This window comes from Triticum urartu, chromosome 3A (genome assembly GCF_056163025.1).
Source record: "Triticum urartu cultivar PI428250 chromosome 3A, HENAU_Tu73, whole genome shotgun sequence".
Lineage (NCBI taxonomy): Eukaryota > Viridiplantae > Streptophyta > Magnoliopsida > Poales > Poaceae > Triticum > Triticum urartu.
Window position 1 is genome coordinate 543,647,273 of NC_141875.1, and position 20,248 is coordinate 543,667,520.

Here is a 20,248-nt window from a genome sequence, read left to right on the forward strand (position 1 = left end):
ACCCATAGCGATGGCTCCACGACTAAGTCCTTTCACGAGGACATCTGCCATGACAAAACCATGACAGTTGGCGCCCACCGTGGGGCTATCGTATGATGGTTTCGAGTTCTTGAAGGGCAGCTTCGAAGGACTCAAGGGATACGCTGTGGCCCGGATGACTAAGGGTCGTCGCGGCAAACTCTAAATCGACGATGCAGGATGGGGTCCCGAGGCTGGTTCAATTGAATACGGGTACCGGGTCCTGCCACCTCTTGAGCACTGCGTTGGTTTTCCCCGAAGAGGAAGGGATGATGCAGCAAAGTAGCGTAAGTATTTCCCTCAGTTTTTGAGAACCAAGGTAGCAATCCAGTAGGAGGCTACGCGCGAGTCCCTCGTACCTGCACAAAACAAATAAATCCTCGCAACCAACGCGATAAGGGGTTGTCAATCCCTACACGGCCACTTACGAGAGTGAGATCTGATAGATATGATACCATAATATTTTTGGTATTTTTGTGATAAGGATGCAAAGTAAAATAAAAGCAAAGTAAAAAAAGCAAAGGAAATAACTAAGTCTTGGAATATTAGTATGATGAAGATAGACCCGGGGGCCATAGGTTTCACTAGTGGCTTCTCTCAAGAGCATAGGTATTTTACGATGGGTGAACGAATTACTGTTGAGCAATTCACAGAATTGAGCATAGTTATGAGAATATCTAGGTATGATCATGTATATAGGCATCTCGTCCGAGACAAGTAGACCGACTCCTGCCTGCATCTACTACTATTACTCCACTCATCGACCGCTATCCAGCATGCATCTAGAGTATTATGTGTCGGCGTTCTAGGAACGGGGGTCCCCAGACTTGCCTGCCTGCGGCCTGCGGCGTGGCTCAAGTGGGGGCCCAGCGCGGCCCATCTTCATCAGCTCAAGCTCAAGACCCTCGCGAGGGGCCAAGCCTCGCGGGGCGGACGACCGAAAGCTTCCTCATAGGCAGCCTCATCAGGCAGGCTCGCGAGGAGGCGGAGAAATCAAGGCAGGGGTACCTCGCGAGGAGCCCGTGACGCAAGCCATGACGATCGAGACCAGGCGGGCGCCAGCCGAGCGCCGCCCCATGCAGTGTCCTTGTTTCCCCTTTCGTGCAAAGGGGGCAAGCATAGGAAAAGGCATCAGGCAAAGGTTACCATTCCGGTGCAATGAGACCAAGACCAGCAGAGTGGCAGGACGGAGGTCACCGTGGAGCCCAAGACGGCGTCATCACCAGTACTTTTGGAAGCCGAAGACCACCTTTGGTCAGGATAACTTGTACTAGATGCTCCCCTTCAAAATGGCCAATTGTTGGCGCTCTTCCCACTCATTATTTCGGGAGAGGCCCAAGGCCTCTATAAATTGAGCCAGCCACCACAGAGTAGAAGAGGGAGCGAGAGATCTGGTAGAGCCCTAGCAGCGAGAAAGAGAGGCGACTGGACTCACCCAAACAGTTCATCGCATCAGCTCAAGAGCACCTCTCGCGAGGCTGTTCTTCCCTTGTACTGTTCATCATCAGCCCCTGAGGCAATCCACCAGGCCACACACTAGAGTAGGGTATTACACCACAACGGTGTCCCGAACCAGTATAAACCTCGTGTCTCTTGTGTTGTTTGTTGTTTCCAGCTTAGATCATGCAAGGAGATTGGACGTAGATCGGTAGGGGAGAGATCTCCGTGCGCACCCCAGTGTTCGAACCTCAAGGGTCTGCCGGAACCCGAAATCCGACATTTGGCGCGCCAGGTAGGGGGTGCGCCGGAATCTTTCTCCCGCTCTTCGCATGTGATCTCCCGACGTTTCCATGGCTGACGCTCGTCGGGCTCGTGCCGAGCGCCGGGCTGCTCTCGCCACCCGCGTCGCCCAGACGGCACCCGTCGATGGACGCCCTCATCGTTCCCCGTTGCCTACCGCCAACGCCGCCACCGGCCCGGCGGGGAACGAGCAGTAGGCGTCGTCCCAGCATCCTTCGGTGCGGCGAGAGGGCCGCACCGCCACACCGTCGCTGACTCCAGCGTCGCCCGTCGTCGCAGCTCTCCTGGGTGGCTCCCAGGCACCCCCCTCGAGCCATCACATCAAGCCGTTCACCTACCGGATCAGCACCGCCTCCAAGCATCGAGAAGCCCCCCCCCTCGGGCTGGGTGGTGACCGAGGCCGATCTGACCTTTGACTCGGAGGATCACCCCTTCAACCCCATCGGTTCGGGCACACTCCCCATGCTGTGCACCCCCACCATCTGCCAAGTGGCCATCACCAGGACCCTCATCGACGGTGGTGCCGGCCTCAACGTGCTCTCGGTGGAGGCCTTCAGCCTCCTCCATGTACCACTGGGGCGGCTCCAACCCAGCAGGCCTTTCTCGGGCGTCGGAGCCGATTCCACCGCCTCCTTCGGACAGATCCGCCTCCCAGTGACCTTCGGCACCTACGACAACTTCTGCACGGAGCTGATCGACTTCGACATCGCCCCCATTGGCCTCCCCTACAATGCCATCCTCGGCTATCCGGCCTTGGCTCGGTTCATGGCAGCAACTCACCCGGCGTACAACCTCATGAAGATGCCTGGGAGCAACGGCATCCTCACCAGTTGACGAGGACGGGCCCACTGGCGCCACCTTCACCATAGGGGGCAACCTCAAGCCCGAGCAGGAAAAGGCCCTGGTGAGGTTCCTACGTGCAAACAAGAAGGTGTTCGCATGGGAACCTGATCAGTTAGCAGGGGTCCCAAGGAAAGTGATTGAGCATCACCTCAACGTGTGCCCCAATGTGCGCCCCGTGAAGCAGAAGGCGAGGCGGAAGTCCATCGAGAAACAAGCTTTCATCGTTCAAGAGACCCGGAAGCTAGAGGAGGCAGGAGTTATCCGTGAGGTCCGCTACCCTGATTGGCTGGCTAACCCGGTCGTTGTGCCAAAAAAGGGAGGAAAGGAGCGCATGTGTGTCGACTTCACCAACCTCAACAAGGCCTGCCCGCAGGATCCATTTCCGCTCCCTCGCATTAACCAGATAGTCGACTCCACCGAAGAGTGTGACCTATTGTGCTTCCTAGATGCCTTCTCGGGCTATCACCAGATCAAGATGGCAGTACAAGACATGGAAAATACAGCTTTCCTGACCCCGTGTGGAGTGTACTGCTATACGTGCATGCCATTTGGGTTGCGCAACACAGGCACGACCTTTCAGCGGTTGATGCACATCGCCTTAGGCTGGCAGCTCGGGAGGAACGCTGAAGCTTACATCGATGACATTGGGGTGAAGTCTCGTGAGGCAAGAACCCTGATACAGGACCTGGAAGAAACCTTTGAGAGCCTCAACGAAGTGGACCTACAGCTCAACCCGGAGAAGTGCGTGTTTGGAGTCCCCTCGGGCAAGCTCCTGGGTTTCCTCATGTCCCACAGGGGCATCGAGGCCAACCCGGAGAAGGTCAAGGCAGTCGAAGACATGAGCCCGCCAAGGACCCTCAGAGAAATGCAGAAGCTCACCGGGCGTGTAACTGCGCTAGGGCGCTTCATCTCCAAGCTGGGGGAACGAGCGCTGCCCTTCTTCAAGCTAATGAAGAGAAAGGGCCCCTTCGAATGGACTGAAGAGGCCGACAAGGCATTCCAAGACCTCAAGAGGTACCTTACCAGCCCACCAGTGATGGTAGCTCCGCGTCCTTGGGAGCCCCTAGTGCTCTACCTTGCGGCCACCCCCTACTCTGCTAGCGCAGCCCTGGTGGCGGTCAGGGAGGAGCGCTATGCCAAGACCGCATCGACCGTCCAAACTAAAGAAAAGCAAAGCCGGGAGGGCCTCGCGAAGGCCGCAACTGCGGCCAGAAAGGAACAGCCGCAGTAGGAGAACGCACTCGAAGCAGGAGAGGCCTCTTCAGGCGACCAAGCACTGGGGGCTCCGACGTTTCAAGAGACGCCTCAACCTCTGGAGGACGCAAGCTGCGCCCGCACCCTCAACCTCGTCAAGCATCCCGTGTACTTCGTCAGCACGGTGCTACGGGACGCAAGGGCATGGTACCCCATGCCTCAAAAGCTCCTCCTCGCGCTACTAGTGGCCTCATGCAAGCTGCGCCACTACTTCCAAGGCAATCCCATCAAAGTCGTCTCAGCATACCCCTTGGAAAGAGTACTCAGGAGCCCCAACTCAGATGGGAGGGTTGCTGAATGGAACATTGAACTACAGGCATTTCAGCTAGAATTCAGTACGACCAGGGTCATCAAGGGAGCTGCACTTGCGGATTTCGTGGCAGAATGGGCAGAAGCGCTGGGTCTTGAGGCAGGCGAAGACCGATCACTTTCCCCGGGAAGTGAAGCACCGGATGGCTGGGTCATGTACTTCGATGGGGCGTTCTCCCGGCAGAGTGCGGGAGCTGGCACAATGCTCGTATCCCCTACCCAGGACAAACTCTACTACACCGTACAACTCTGCTTCCAACACGGAGAAAAGGTCTCCAACAACATAGCGAAGTACGAAGGCCTAATAGCAGGCTTGAAGGCCGCAATTGCCTTAGGGGTAAAGCGCCTCATCATCAAGGGTGATTCGCAGCTCCTCATCAGCTTCTCCAACAAGATATACGAGCCAAAGGACGAGCACATGGAAGCCTACCTCGCTGAGTTTCGCAAGATGGAGAAACAGTTCTGGGGGCTGGAGTTGCAGCACGTGCCCCGCGGCACCAATCGGGAAGCTGATGACATTGCCAAGAGGGCATCTGGGCGGCTGCCTCAGGAGCCTGGCGTCTTCGAGGAGCGGCTCTTCAAACCCTCGGTGGTGCCGTCACTGTCGAGCACGGCGCAACCAAGGGAGGAACTCCCTCAGCTGCCTGCCTCCGGAGCCCCGGTCTGCGGCCCGGCCTCAGGGGCACGCCTGCTCCTGCCGTTAGAGCCTCAGGAAGGGTGTTGGATCCCGGAGCTCAAGAACTACCTGATGCAAGGGACTCTGCCGGAGAACGAGCAGGAAGCGGAGCGTGTGGCGCGGCAGGCCACAGCTTATTGCATCAAGGATGGAGAGCTCTACAGCAAGCAACCAAATGACATGTCCCTACGTTGCATCTCCCGAGAGCAAGGGAAGGAGCTACTGGCGGACATACACGGCGGAGACTGCGGGCACCAGTCGTCGTCACGAACCCTCGTTGGCAAGGCGTTCCGTAGTGGATTCTACTGGCCCACGGCGCTCATCGACGCTGTCGAGATGGTGAGGGCTTGCGAGGCCTGCCAGTTTCACGCTAAGCAGATCCATCAGCCTGCGGGGGGTTTACAGACTATACCCCTCTCATGGCCGTTCGCAGTTTGGGGGCTGGACATTCTGGGCCCATTTCCTCGGGCGCCAGGGGGCTATCACTACCTCTATGTCATTGTGGACAAATTCACCAAGTGGGCTGAGGTGGAAGCCGTCCGCACAATCCCGGCAAGCTCCGCGGTCAAGTTCATCAAGGGCCTCGTGAGCCGATTTGGGGTGCCCAACCGCATCATCACCGACAACAGCTCGCAGTTCACCAGTAATCTCTTCAAAACATACTGTGCTAACCTTGGAACGCAGATATGCTATGCTTCAGTAGCACACCCCCGGAGCAACGGCCAGGCCGAGTGAGCCAACGCGGAGGTCCTGAGGGGCCTCAAAGCCAGGACCTTTAAGAAGAAGTTGGAGGCCTGTGGCAGGGGCTGGTACGATGAGCTCCAGTCCTTGCTGTGGTTAATCCGCACAACTACGACCAAGCCGACCAGCGAGACCCCGTCCTTCCTCGTCTACGGAGCAGAGGCTGTTCTCCCTCATGAGGTCAGGCGTCGCTCCGCACGGGTCCTAGTGTTCGACGAGATGTAGTAGGACGCCATGCGGGGGATGGATCTCGTGCTGGGGGAGGAACACTGCCGAGAAGCTGCACTGCGAGCGGCAAGGTATCAACAGGCGCTGTGACGATACCACTGCTGCAACATCCGCCCCAGAACTCTTGAGGTAGGGGATCTCGTACTCAGACGGGTTCTCTCTAGGGAGGGGCTGCACAAGCTCTCTCCCATGTGGGAGGGCCCATTCAAGGTTGTTCATGTCTCCAGGCCTGGCTCCGCGCGCTTGGAGACCACGGAGGGGGTACCCATCCAGAACGCGTGGAACATTCAACATCTCCGGAGGTTCTATCCCTGAGCGAGGCCTAGCTCCTAGGAAAGGCCCGGTGCCTATGAAGAAGGCAACTGCCTGTGAAGCTGCCGCGTTTTGGGAAAGGCACGGTTCCTGTGAAGAAGGAAAATGCATGTGAAGCTGACGCGTTTTGGGAAAGGCCCGGTGCCTGTGAAGAAGGCAAATGCCTGTGAAGCTACCGTGTTTTGGGAAAGGCCCGGTGCCTGTGAAGAAGGCCAAAGCCTGTGAAGCTCGCCGCCCGTGACACTCTCACGTAATAATGAGTGGGGCTGTTCAAGCCCCAGAGTCTCCGGAGTGCCGCCCTCGGGCCTCAGGGGCTCCCGGCCACGCCCAATGGTAGCACTTAGCTCCACGCTGGTGAGAAGACATCGAAGACTAGAATAGGTGCCGGACGCGGCTTTTCCATTTGCTTTCTGTAGTTGGCTTGTTTATTCCCGTTTGAAGTCTTATCAAAGTTGTTGACGTTCCTGGCTTGTGACTCTTTATCTTTCTCACTCGCTTGCCTCATTTTCTCTCACACAAGTCTCGCGAGGGAGGTTCGCGGGCGCCCTTGCGAGTGTTTTCTGCCCCGATGTTTGGAGCTTTCCTATCCGAGTCCCCTGCGGGAGCGCCCCTCCCAGTCCGTGCCCCACGAGCATCGCGACACGAGCGCAGGACCTGGGCCGATCGCCCCACAACCAAGACCGTAAGTTACCCTCCTACTAATCCTTGCAGGGCACGAAGCGCACGACGAGGCTACGGCCTCGGGAGGCGAGGACCGCGTCAAGCCCCACCGAGCTAAAATAGTTCCCGCACATGGGAGCATGGCGCAGAAACACAGCGTAGAAATAGCGGAAGCAGCGCGATGGTTAAACAGCAGCAGTTCTAGCACGCCCCCGCGGGGCCCTACATTACTTTCTATTTCTGCGCAGGAAAAGAAGGAAAACAAAATGGGCGCGATTCGTCCTGCACCAACCCACAGCAAAGGCCCGAGCTGCTCCTGGGGCTCAGGTGGACCCCTCCTCTCGCTTCACCGGGGCGCGACGGCGGGCCGACCCGCTACCTTCACCCAGGCGGGCGCGACGGCGGGCCGACCCGCTACCTTCACCCAGGCGGGCGCGACGGCGCGGGGGCTGGTCTCGGCCACCGCTGGAGGAGCTGCTGCCTGAGAGGGGGTCGCCGAAGCTCAGCGAACCCCGAGCACCGCCGCCTGTACGCCAGGCACCATCTTCAACCTGTTCAGTGCCGGGGCTGGGCAGGCGGCTGCGGTCGTCGTCTTCAGGGCAGCACCCTGCACGGCGACCATCTTCCCCGAACACCCTCACGTAGAGGGTGGCGTCGCCATCAAACTTGAAGTACAGGGTGCACCACCGGCCCAGGCTGTGCGTGCGGGCAAACGTTTGCCAGCCGCGTGTCAGGGCCCGTTCCCAGAGACGGAGACCTCCAGCGAAGCCCAGGAGGCCCTGCTGCAGCAGCCGTCTGCCTGGAGCCAGAAGCCGCACCGAGCACTGGCCGGCAGTTCATCTACGAAGAAATGGGGTAGCTGGAGCCGGGTGTTGGATGGGTCCGCCGACCACACGACGAACTCCGGCAGCACCTCTGCAGAGCGAAAGCGTGGCCTAGGGGGACGCACACCCACGGTGTGCCCCCCGTCGGCAACCGGGCGCTCACCACCGCGCAGGGAACCGCCTCCATGGCCGCGGGAGGCCACCATGGGGACCGTGGTATACTTGCGAGGGCGGCCTCGGCTGTGCTTGGTCGGGGGGGAGTCAGGCCCTTCCTGGCGGGCCTTTACTTTCTCCGCGGCCGAGAATCTCTTTGGAGCCATGGGAACGGCGAGTAGCCAAGAAGAAGAAAAGGAGCAGCAAGAAGGGACGGGCTGACGGGGCTCACGCAGCCCCGTACTTATAGCTGGAGGAGACCAACCGCCGAGCACCACGATCGCAGGTAACCATGACCGGTCTCTCTGCATGCAGGGACTTGTCAAGTTGTGCGGCTGCCGAGGCGTCGTGGGGAAGCGCAGACGCCCACGTCCAGTCAACCGCCACGTGGCAGCCAAGGCCGCAGGTTGTTGGGGCCCATGGCGCTTCACGCTTACCCCTTGGGCCCGGGGGCTACTGTCGGCGTTCTAGGAACATGGGTCCCCAGACTTGCCTGCCTGCGGCCTGCGGCGTGGCTCAAGTGGGGGCCCAGCGCGGCCCATCTTCATCAGCTCAAGCTCAAGACCCTCGCGAGGGGCCAAGCCTCGCGGGGCGGACGACCGGAAGCTTCCTTGGAGGCAGCCTCATCGGACAGGCTCGCGAGGAGGCGGAGAAATCAAGGCAGGGGTACCTCGCGAGAAGCCCGTGACGCAAGCCATGATGATCGAGACCAGGCGGGTGCCAGGCGGGCGTCGGCCCGTGCAGTGTCCTTGTTTCCCCTTTGGTGCAAAGGGGGCAAGCACAGGTAAAGGCATCAGGCAAAGGTTACCATTCCAGTGCAACGAGACCAAGACCAGCAGAGCAGCAGGACGGAGGTCACCGTGGAGCCCAAGATGGCATCATCACCAGTACTTTTGGCAGCCGAAGACCACCTTTGGTCAGGATAACTTGTACTAGATGCTCCCCTTCAAAATGGCCAATTGTTGGCGCCCTTCCCGCTCATTATTTGGGGAGAGGCCCAAGGCCTCTATAAATAGAGCCAGCCACCACAAAGTAGAAGAGGGAGCGAGAGATCTGGTAGAGCCCTAGCAGAGAGAAAGATAGGCGACTGGACTCACCCAAACAGTTCATCGCATCAGCTCAAGAACACCTCTCACGAGGCTGTTCTTCCCTTGTACTATTCATCATCAGCCCCTGAGGCAATCCACCACGCCACACACTGGAGTAGGGTATTACACCACAACGGTGGCCTGAACCAGTATAAACCTCGTGTCCCTTGTGTTGTTCGTTGTTTCCATCTTAGATCATGCGAGGAGATTGGACGTAGATCGGTGGGGGAGAGATCTCCGTGCGCACCCCAGTGTTCAAACCTCAAGGGTCTGCCGGAACCCGAAATCCGACATTAAGTTCATGAAAACTCAGCTGCTAATACTTGAGAATATTCTTTGGCTCCCCTTGTGTCGAATCAATAAATTTGGGTTGAATACTCTACCCTCGAAAACTGTTGCGATCCCCTATACTTGTGGGTTATCAGTGGCTGGGGTTGAGGAAGGAGCAAGCAAAAGGGAAGAACAAGACAGGCTCTCTATTTAAAGGCCCCGAATACTGGGCGTCTCCCCCGGGGTCTCTAAACTTACCTATTACCAAGGAGTTGTACACATGAGACGGTTGGGTTACCCACGCCTGCATTAATGAAAATCCCGTAAATAAAGGGACACGATCTCTGCCCTGACGAGACGTGCCAGTAAAACCGCACCCTGAGATGTGGGGCGGATCGCTAGCTGACGATTGGAAAAAGAGAGAAGAAGCCATCTAGCTAATAACTATGGACCCGTAGGTCTGAGGTGAACTACTCACACTTCATCGGAGGGGCTATGGTGTTGATGTAGAAGCCCTCCATGATGGATACCCCCTCCGGCGGAGCTCCGGAACAGGCCCCAAGATGGGATCTCGTGTATACAGAAAGTTGCGGTGGTGGAATTAGGGTTTTGGCTCCGTATCTGATCATTTGGGGGTACGTAGGTATATATAGGAGGAAGGAGTACGTCGGTGGAGCAACAGGGGGCCCACGAGGGTGGAGGGCGCGCCTGGGGGGTAGGCGCGCCCCCCTACCTCATGGCCTCCTCCTTTGTTTCTTGACGTAGGGTCCAAGTCTCCTGGATCATGTTCGGTGAGAAAATCACGTTCCCGAAGGTTTCATTCCGTTTGGACTCCGTTTGATATTCCTTTTCTTAGAAACCCTAAAATAGGCAAAAAAAACAGCAATTCTGGGCTGGGCCTCCGGTTAATAGGTTAGTCCCAAAAATAATATAAAAGTGGATAATAAAGCCCAATAATGTCCAAAACAGTAGATAATATAGCATGGACCAATCAAAAATTATAGATACGTTGGAGACGTATTAGGTCCCCTTTGGTGGAATTCACGTCTTCATCAGCAAGATCGGCGAACCTGGCCCGAGACGGCTCAGCATGCAAGCTCTGCCCTGGTTCAGCCCGCCATAAGGCATGTCTTCGTAGGTGTCATCCACGAAGCGGAATATGTGGATGGATCGGTATCTGGTGGCGAAACCGTTGTCTGCTCCGCTGACGAGTCTTCAACCGGAGAGACCGAGTCGCTATACCAGTTACAGGATGGTCGGATTAGTGGAGGTTCCGATGGCAACAGTATTCCGGACCCCCTTGATCTGCCAAACTGGGTCGCGGTCTTCATTGCCGGTACACAGCTAACACAGCACTCTTCTACAGCTGCGGCAATGATCTCCGGTTCAGCAACAGCAGCGCCGGCAGGGGCAGGGGGCTCTACGCCGCCTCTGGCTCAGGTTTTATCTGACTTGTTCGATGCTTTAGCAACATTGCTGGCGGAAGAGGTGGATGCAGCAAACCAAGATCAGCACAACACGGATATTGCAAAGGTGAAAGATCAGATAACTCGGGCTAAAGTGGACCTGGCAGCAGAGAACGCCAGGATGGCTACAAAACGGGCCAGCGGGAACCAGTATCCAGCCAGTGATAAACCGGACGGAGGCACCTGTAACAGGAGCGCCGGTTCGGCCACGCACAATAGACCCGCCTCGTCAGAACAACATTTTGTCACAGCACGTTCCGACGCCCCCGGGGCATTACTCCAACCCGTTGGATAACTAGTAGCCACCGCTTCACGATTGGCAGCTCTCCCAATCGACGGCGAGTCACCGGTGGCGATTGAGACACGACGGGCCAGAGTGCTCCTTTAGACAGCTTTAACCCAGCAGCAGGCTTATTCGCATAGTCGCGAGAGGATTCACTCCACCCCCGTCCAAGTCAGAGCTACAACAGGCACATTGATGAGCCGACCATGTTAAGCAGTGCACGTTACCGTAACTCGTCGCGAGGGCATAACCCGGTGGGTGGTGGTGCTAATGCGCAGGATGTGGTGGATCATGGTCGTGCACGTCGAGAAGCTGAGTTAGCAGCACAACATGCGGCTCGTCCTACCGCTTCAGTGGAGCTAGGTGTGGTCTTCCGTTCTTTACGGGTGCCATGTCTCACCCCCGCTTTGTGTAACATGCGACTACCCAAAGATTTTAAAGGCCCTCGTAAGGTGCCCAATTACAATGCCGATTTACCCCATGAATCATGGGTTGAGAGTTATGAGATGGCGATGGAGATGCAGGTTGTGGATGAAGCGGTGTGTGCTAAGTACTTCACCATGATGTTGGAGGGGACAGCTCATACTTGGTTAAAGAGCTTACGCTAACTGCGTTGGGTCGTGGGCCGAGTTAAAAAATCGGTTTATCCAGAATTTTAAGGATATGTGTAAGCAGCCTATGTCGATTGTGGACCTGGCTGCTTGTGTTCAAGAGGATGGGGAGTCTACAACCCATTGGGTGAAGCGAGTCTCAGCTATTCTGCATTCCTCAGACCACATCAACGCGTATACAACAGTTTTGACATTGGAAGGAAATTGACGGTTTACGCCATTAAAACTAAAGTTGGGAAGGCTCAAACGTCACTGTAATGACATGTCGACCCTTATGGCTGCTTTGGTGAAATATGCCGATTCAGATAGTACCAAAGACCCTGAGTCTGAGGATGACAAGCCGGGGAAGGGGAAAAAGAACGGCAATGCCAAGGGGCAGCAGCATAATCCGGCAGGTCATGGGAACAATGGTAAGCGCAAGGCAGACAATAGCTTAGACTTTGTGGCTAACACCAATGCCCAGGATAACGGTCAGCGCCACAAGGGTAAACCGCCCAACGGGGTGGAGGGTCAGGTCCTAATCTTTAACGCCTGCTAAATTAGCCTTGCCCAAAACACGGATCGAAGGAGCCGGGTGAGGCAGTCCCCGGGTCGGGCGTAACTACGAAAGTCCCCGAGCCGCCTGCTTGGTTCTTCGAGCCGGACCCGGCCGCGTCGGGGTCAGGCGGCATGAAGATGGAATCGGACTCTGGAGACGGCTTGATAGACGGCTTGAGGAGGCGTTGTAGAGAGACGCCGGTTGGTATTGCTTGCCAGGTGGAGCCTATTCGAGCCAGAGCATCAGCTGGCTTGTTGTCGGCTCGCGGTACATGGAGGAACTCGCATCCTTTAAAATACCCACTGATTTGCTGAATGAGGAAGCGGTAGCTTGCCATATTTGCGTCCTTGGCATCCCGGTCGCCGGATGATTGCTGGACCACCAAGTCCGAGTCGCCATAACATAGGATCCGGCGAATGCCGAGTTCTTTGGAAGCTGGAGCCCGTGTATGAGTGCCTCGTACTCGGCCACATTGTTGGAGGCGGCAAAGTGGATTTGCAGCGTGTATCTGAGCTTGTCGCCTTTGGGAGAGGTGAGGACGATGCCGGCTCCCAAGCCGGTGCGCATCTTGGACCCATCGAAGTGCATGCGCCAATGAGTGGAGTCGGGAGCCGGCAGCAGGTACTGGGTCTCGGCCCAGTCGACGAGGAAGTCGGCCAATGCTTGGGATTTGATGGCGGTGCGAGGCTGGTAGAAGATCGCATAAGGGGCCAGCTCGATGGCCCATTTCACCACCCGGCCGGATGCATCCCGGCTGCCTATGATCTCGGCCAGCGGGGCGGTGCATACAACCGTGATGGGATGCTCTTGGAAGTAGGGCTTCAGCTTCTTGGCGGCGAAGTACACGCTGTAGCACATCTTCTGGTAGTGCGGGTAGTTCTGCTTCGAGGTAGACAGCACCTCGCTCAAATAGTACACCGGCCTCTGGACCGGCTGGGCTCGGCCTTCTTCTGGACGTTGGACTACGATGACGGTGCTGACCACCCGGCTGGTTGCGGCAATGTAGAGGAGCATGGGCTCTTTCTCAGTCGGCGCCGCCAGGACTGGCGGTGTGGGTAGCATCTTCTTCAGCTCGTGGAAAGCTTGGTCGGCTTGGTCATTGCACTCAAAGTGAGTGGTCTTCTTCATGAGGCGGTAGAGGGGGAGAGCTTTGTCTCCGAGCCGGCTGATGAAGCGGTTTAGGGAGGCCAAGCACCCGGTGAACTTCTGGATGTCTCGAAGCTTGGTGGGAATCGCCATTCTCTCAATGGCCTTGATCTTTACTGGGTTGCATTCGATGCCGCGTTCGGAGACCAGGAAGCCTAGGAGCTGGCCGGCTGGTACTCCGAACACGCATTTCTCGGGGTTAAGCTTGATTTGGAACCGTCGTAGGTTCTCAAATGTTTCCTTGAGGTCTTCCAGCAAGGTGCCGCGCTTCTCCGTCTTCACCACAATGTCGTCTATGTAGACGTGGGCATTTCTGCCGAGTTGCTTGAGGAGGCACTTCTGCATGCAACGCTGAAAAGTGGCACCGGCATTTCTCAAGCCGAATGTCATAGTTAGGTAGCAAAAGGCTCCAAATGGCGTGATGAAGGCGGTCTTCAGGCGGTCTGCCGGATTTAACTTTATCTGGTGATACCCTGAGTAAGCATCCAAGAAACTCAACAGCTCGCATCAGGCCGTGGAGTCTATCACTTGGTCAATCCTTGGTAGGGAAAATGGATCTTTGGGGCAGGCCTTGTTGAGGCTCGTGTAGTCTATACACATGCGCCACTTGTTGTTTTTCTTTAGCACGAGGAGCGGGTTGGCGAGCCACTCTGGAAAGAAAGCTTCCATAATGAAGCTGGCTGCCAGAAGCCGGGCTATCTCCTCTCCCACAATCCTGTGTTTCTCCTCCGACAGTCGGCAGAGGGGTTGTTTGACTGGCTTTGCGTATTCTTGGACGTGTAGTTTGTGCTCGGCGAATTCCTTTGGAATGCCCGGCATGTCCTTGGGGGACCATGCAAAGATGTCCCAATTCTCGGCGCACCCGCTGGGTGAAGCCTTCGAGCCTCCGGGTGCTCGAAGGGGGGTCCCGGCCGGTCAAGCTCGACCGGCCAGGCGGCGAGGCGTCTTGAAGTGCCCTTTTTTTTCTGCCGGCTGCTGACAGCCGGACAAAACTCTTCTCTTCTCTGCAATCTTCGCGGGGGCGCGTCAGCGCACCTGCTGGGTGTAGCCCCCGAGATTCGGGCTGACTGCTGAGCAGTCGGGCCGGATCTCCCGATAACTACTTTGTCTTCTTCACGGGGGCGCGTCAGCGCACCCGCTGGGTGTAGCCCCCGAGATTCGGGCCGACTGCTGAGTAGTCGGGCCGGATCTCCCGGCAACTACTTTATCTTCTCTTTCTTCGCGCGGGCGCGTCAGCGCACCCGCTGGGTGTAGCCCCCGAGATTCGGCCCGACTGCTGAGCAGTCGGGCCGAATCTACCGGCAACTACTTTGTCTTCTCTCTCGCCGGGGCGCGTCAGCGCATCCGCTGGGTGTAGCCCCCGAGATTCGGGCCGACCGCTGAGCAGTCGGGCCGGATCTCCCGGCAACTACTTTGTCTTCTTTCTCGCGGGGGCGCGTCAGCGCACCCGCTGGCTGTAGCCCCCGAGATTCGGGCCGACTGCTGAGCAGTCGGGCCGGATCTTCCGGCAACTACTTTGTCTTCTTTCTCGTGGGGCGCATCAGCGCACCCGCTGGGTGTAGCCCCCGAGATTCAGGCCGACTGCTGAGCAGTCGGGCCGGATCTTCCGGCAACTACCTTGTCTTCTTCCTTTTCTTCTTCAGACGGCTGGGCGGGCGGACCCCGACACAGCAGTCGGGATCTTTGCAGCCGGCCAGGTAGCCAACGGTCGGACGCACATTTCTTTTCTCTCTCTTTGTTTTTGAGCAGTCGGCTATGCGAGCGGCCCAGCCCACTTTTTTCCAGCCGGCCCCAAGGCAGTCGGCCTCTTCTTTTTCTTTCTGTCTGGCTCCACGCGGCGAGCCGGACCCTCCTCTCTCTCTCTCTCTCTTTTCTTCTTCTTTTTTTGACTTCTGTCCCTTCTTTTCTCCAGCCGACCAGGGGACCGCTGCAAGGACCAGCAGGGGTCGGCCGGAGGCGAAGCCGCGGGTGGTGCGGGACGTCGCGGATCCGGCGCGCGGAGCCGGCAGCCGGCTGGGGCGGCAAGCCGGCGTGCGCGGAGGCCGGACCCGGTGCAGGAGGCCGGCGTGGCTTGGCGGAGCCAGCCCGCCGCAGCCCGGGCGAGGGCGCGCAGACCTGGCGGGAGCGGGGGAGCCGGCGCGGGCGGCGCAAAGCGAAGTGGGGCAGGGAAACCAGCCGGCAGGCGGACGCGGCTACCGCGAGCCGGCGGCAAGCGGGCGCGGAGCTGGGGTCGGCTAGCGCGGGAGTCGACCGGGCGTGCGGAGGCCGCGAGAGGAAGCCGGCATGGCCGGCCGGGATGGAGCCGCGACCGGCGCGGATGCGCGCGCGCCAGGCATAGTCGGAGATGCGGCGAGGCGGAGGCCGGAGCAGCAACGCGGAGCCGGCGCGAGTGAACGTGCAGACGCGTACGCGCTGCGGGATGCAGAGGCGGAGCGAGCGGTGCCTGGACGACGCAGCCGGTCACGGAGCGGAGGAAGCGGCACGGGAGGCCGGGTGCTGGAGAGTACGAGAGGACGGCAGTCGGTGATGTGGGCGCATGCCGAACGGGGCCTGCAGGCACGGTAGGCGGTCGCGAGCACGACCAGGCAGAGGAGGAGGCCGGAGCCGGCCGGGCCCGGCACAGCCGGCGCGGGAGCAGGCGGGCACGCGGGTGCGGAGCAGGGGAGCCGAGCGGCGGACGGAGGCGGGCGAGCAGGCGAGGCCGGCTGAGACGCAGTCGGCCGGGGCGGCGGTAGTCGGCCACAGCGGCGAGGCGGACAGGCCTCCCGCGCGGGGAAGCCGGCACGGGGAGGAACCGGCGCAGGGCGGGCCAACGTCGGGGATCCGGCCCAAGCGCCGGGAGCGGGACGAGGCCGGGCAGACGCGCGGGCACCCGGCCGAGCAGCCGGCGCGGTCGGCGCATGTGCGAGCGAGGTGGGACGACCACGGGGGAGAGTCGCGGCGAAGGCAATGCACCGGGACGCGCGGACCCGGCAGGAGCGGGGCGAGGCGCAGGGGAGGAGCAGTGAGCGGGATCTGCAAGGAGCCCGCTGGCGCATGAGCTTGAGGCGGCGCAGGGGTGGCCACGGGCGGAGCCACGCGCAGGGGAGGGAGTGCGCGTGCTGAGCGGGCGTGGACGCGAGTGCTGCGGCTCGGATGGCCCGGACGCGTGGCCGTAGCGGCCATGTGGGAGCGGCGACCGGAAGAGGACACCCGCGGAACTACCCTCCTGCGCGAACAAGGGCCGGGATGGCTAGCTAGCTAGCTTAGCAGGGCCAATGGAAAAGGTAGCTAGCTAGCTTGGGCATGAGTGTGTGTCTGTATGGGGGAGCAGTGCGCGTGTTTCGGCCAGAACAAGGCGCAATGCGAAGGGGAGCAGGCACGAGCGGCGCGGCACGGCGCGCGCATGGATGCGGCCGACCGAAACGAGGCACCGCCGTGCTCGGACGGATGGCCGGTGTCGCAACGGTGGTGACGAAGATGCACCGCCCAGCACGGACGCGCCGAGGGCGTGCCGATGTCGAGCCCTCGACAGGCGCCGGAGAGGTGGCGACGTCGCGGTGATGATGAAGATGGCGAGACCGACGGCGAGGACGCGCCGTCCCGCACGGCCGCTCCGGGGACGGGTCGAAGTTGATCCCCCGAGCGCTACCGGAGAGACGGCGCGACGCCGCGGCGGAGGCGATGAAGATGGTCCCGCCCGGACAGCGAAACCAGCAGCAGCGTGATAGCATAATAGTACTACCGCCCCACGGTGGGCGCCAAATGTCGGGTGGTAGGTGCGACATATGCCAACGAGTGGCTTATCATTGTGGGAGCCAGTAAGACGTCGCCGGTGCCTGGAAACGGGATGAGGCGAAGACATGCACGCCGGTGAATCTTACCCAGCTTTGGGGCTCTCCGTGGAGATAACACCCCTACTGCTGCTCTGCGGGGTCTCCGCATGGTCACTAGATGAACAAGTAGCTACACGGTGCTCCTTGAGCTGTTGGCAAGAGGAGGAAGAACGGCACGGCTTGCTCTCTTCTCCTCCCTATGTGGTGTCTGAGACTAGCAGGGATTGATCTCCTTTGCATGGGTGTCCCGGGGGGTTTATATATGCCTACCCCCCGAGGGTATAATGGTAATCCGGCTGGGCGTGGGGCCTAGCCGTCTGTGTCTTCGCTCTCCGGCTTCTGCGCCGGCTGCTGGGGCCCGCCGGCTGGTGGGTCCTGCCAGCTACCGGCTCCTTGGTCGACAGGCAGGCCCCACTGTCCAGGGCCTTGTCGGTGGCTGGTTACTGTTGCTCAATCTTTGTGACGAGGGCTTCGCCGAGGTAAGCGTGGCTACAGTGCTGCCGTCCGGCGGGTGACCACTGTAGCCTCACCGCGTCTTGTCTCCTTAATGGGGCGTCTCCTTCGAGGGGGTGGCAAGCCGGCTGGAGAGAGCCGGCTCCGTCTTGGGCCGACTGGGGGAGGCCAGGCCGCCTTCGGGTGTCTCTCTGCCCGAAGGGGCCCACCGCCCGTGGGCCGTACTGGTAGCCCGTCGTGGATGACATCAGGGTCAACGTGGCAACAGTGCTGCGCCGGACGGGTCATGGCCACCCGTACGGCGCACTGTGCCAGGCGCGCTCCGGGATTCGGGGGTGGCAGGCTTCACTGTAGCCATGCCCCGTCACATCGCCGTTATGTGGATACAGACTTCGAGGGTACGGTCTTGACCGCTTTATGGGAGCCGGCTCCTTGGAGTCGGCCTTCTCGCAGCCGGCTCCTCGGAGCCGGCCCTCCCGCGGCTTTCTTCATGAGGGCTGAAATCGGGCCGCCTTCCAATAGCCGGCCTGGGAGACAGCCGGCCAGGGGAAGGCGGCCCCATGTCTTGGATTCTTGAGAGCCGGATCAGCTCGTAATTTTTTCAAAAAGGCCAGGGGGAGCCGGCTAGGCTACCCGTGGTCACTTACTCTGACACTTGATTTGAATAAGTTGACACCTACTGAAATATCTTTGCAAATGGCTGATAAATCAACTGCTATACATGTCGGTATTTGTGAGGATGTGCCTGTTGTGGTTGCAAACGTTACTATTTTAACGGACTTTGTTATTCTTGATATTCCCGAGGACGATAGTATGTCTATTATTCTTGGAAGACCCTTTTTGAATACTGCAGGAGCTATTATTGATTGCACTAAAGGCAATGTCACTTTTCATGTTAATGGTAATGAGCATACGGTACACTTTTTGAGGAAACAACCTCAAGTTCGTAGTATCAACTCTATTGGAAAAATTCCATCGATTATATTTGGAGGTTTTGAATTTCCTCTTCCTACTGTCAAGAATAAATATGATATTCTTATTATTGGGGATGTGCATATCCCCGTTGAGGTAACATAGTGTTATTCGAAATTTCTCCGGTTCCATGTCATTCGGAATGAGTTCCTTAACAAGACTTGATCAACCTTGTTAGTGGATTCCTTTTGATGAGCATGAGATGGATGAAACTCAAAGGCACAACCATCTGTACCCAACTTTTACTTTCTGTTATTTATATAAAATAAAATAAAAATAGTATTTTTCTGTTTCTTATCTGAATTATCCATGCAATATAAAAATACCCCAAAAATAGAAGTTCTCCAAATGCCCTGAAATTTAAATATAATTTTTTTGGAATATTTGAGAATATTTGGCACCAAGAACACAGCACAGGGGGCCTCCACCTGGCCACGAGGGTGGAGGGCGCGCCCTACTGCCTGGGCGCGCCCCGTGCCTCGTGGGCCCACGGTGGCCCTCCTCCACTTATTCCTGGACCCACACACTCCTTCTTCCTCCCACAAACACGAATATCCAGCTCAAACAAGAGTCCAAGCTCATTTTGCTGCCATTTTCGATATCCTTGCTCAAAGCACCTCTCACAAAACTACTTGGGGAGATTGTTCCTTGGTATGTGACTCCTCCATTGGTCCAATTAGTTTTTGTTCTAGTGCTTTATTCATTGCAAATTTGTGCTGCTTAGGTGACCCTGTTCTTGAGCTTGCATGTCAAATTTATATGTTCAAAAGTAGTTCTAATGCATGATATAGGCTCTAGGCACTTGTAGGAGTTGTTGCTAACAATATTGTTGAGTTTGGTTTACTTTTATTTTGAAGTTACTAAAAATTTCAGAAATTTTTCAGAGGAAGAAATATGCTTAGGAAAATGTACCGAGGTGGTTCTTCAAGGAAGCAAGGACCCAGGCTTGCAATGCATGATGGTGATGAAGAACCACCAAGAGATGCTCCAGTGCGTCCTTGTGAATGGCCTTTGGGAAACTTTATGGATCGAGCGGGAATTAAGGAGGAATTTAACGCATATTTGCATAACGCTGATCTTGTGAGCTTCGAGGATGAAAAGTGCAGCCAGTATCACTATCTCACTAGTTCCTTTGTGAGGAGGTTTGAATTTTCATCTTCACGTAATTCTCCAACTGTCCTGTTTGATCTTTATGAAAATTCTTACACTATGGACTTAGAGGATTTTACCACTGCTTGCAAACTTCCACAATGGGGTAGTGTTAGGGAACCTCACAAATCTGAATTTAGAGATTTTCTTGCTAGTATAACTGTGGGGGAATCTAGAGATATAACACAAGCTACCATAGGGAGCATTCACTTTCCTGCTGTACATTATTTTGCTCTCTTCATAGGTAGATGCATTAATGGTAAAGATGAGGCATGTCACATGTGTGTGCCTAACCTCAGTATTCTTAGGAGTGATGTGTTAGGAGATAAATCTTATAATTTGGGAGCCACTGTTGCACGTAGGTTGCATCTTAATAGATTTAATGGAGATTTCTTTGGTGGAATTTATGCAACCCGCATAGCTAATTTTCTTGGTATAGCCATACGTGAAGATGATATTGAGTTCCCCCCTGCTTATTTGGATTATGATGCTATGGTTCACCACCAGTTTGTCCAGAGGAATGAATCACCCCTCCAGTATTGCTTAATCTTTGACAGATGCCATGCTGTCCGTATTACTCTCCCTGCTCCTGCCTTCTTTTATTATCAGGAAAAAGGAAGATATGTTATTACCAGAGAGGAGGCAGATGAGTACGAGAGGAGGGCGGAGGCCGCTCGTCGCCATGCTGCAGCTCAGGAG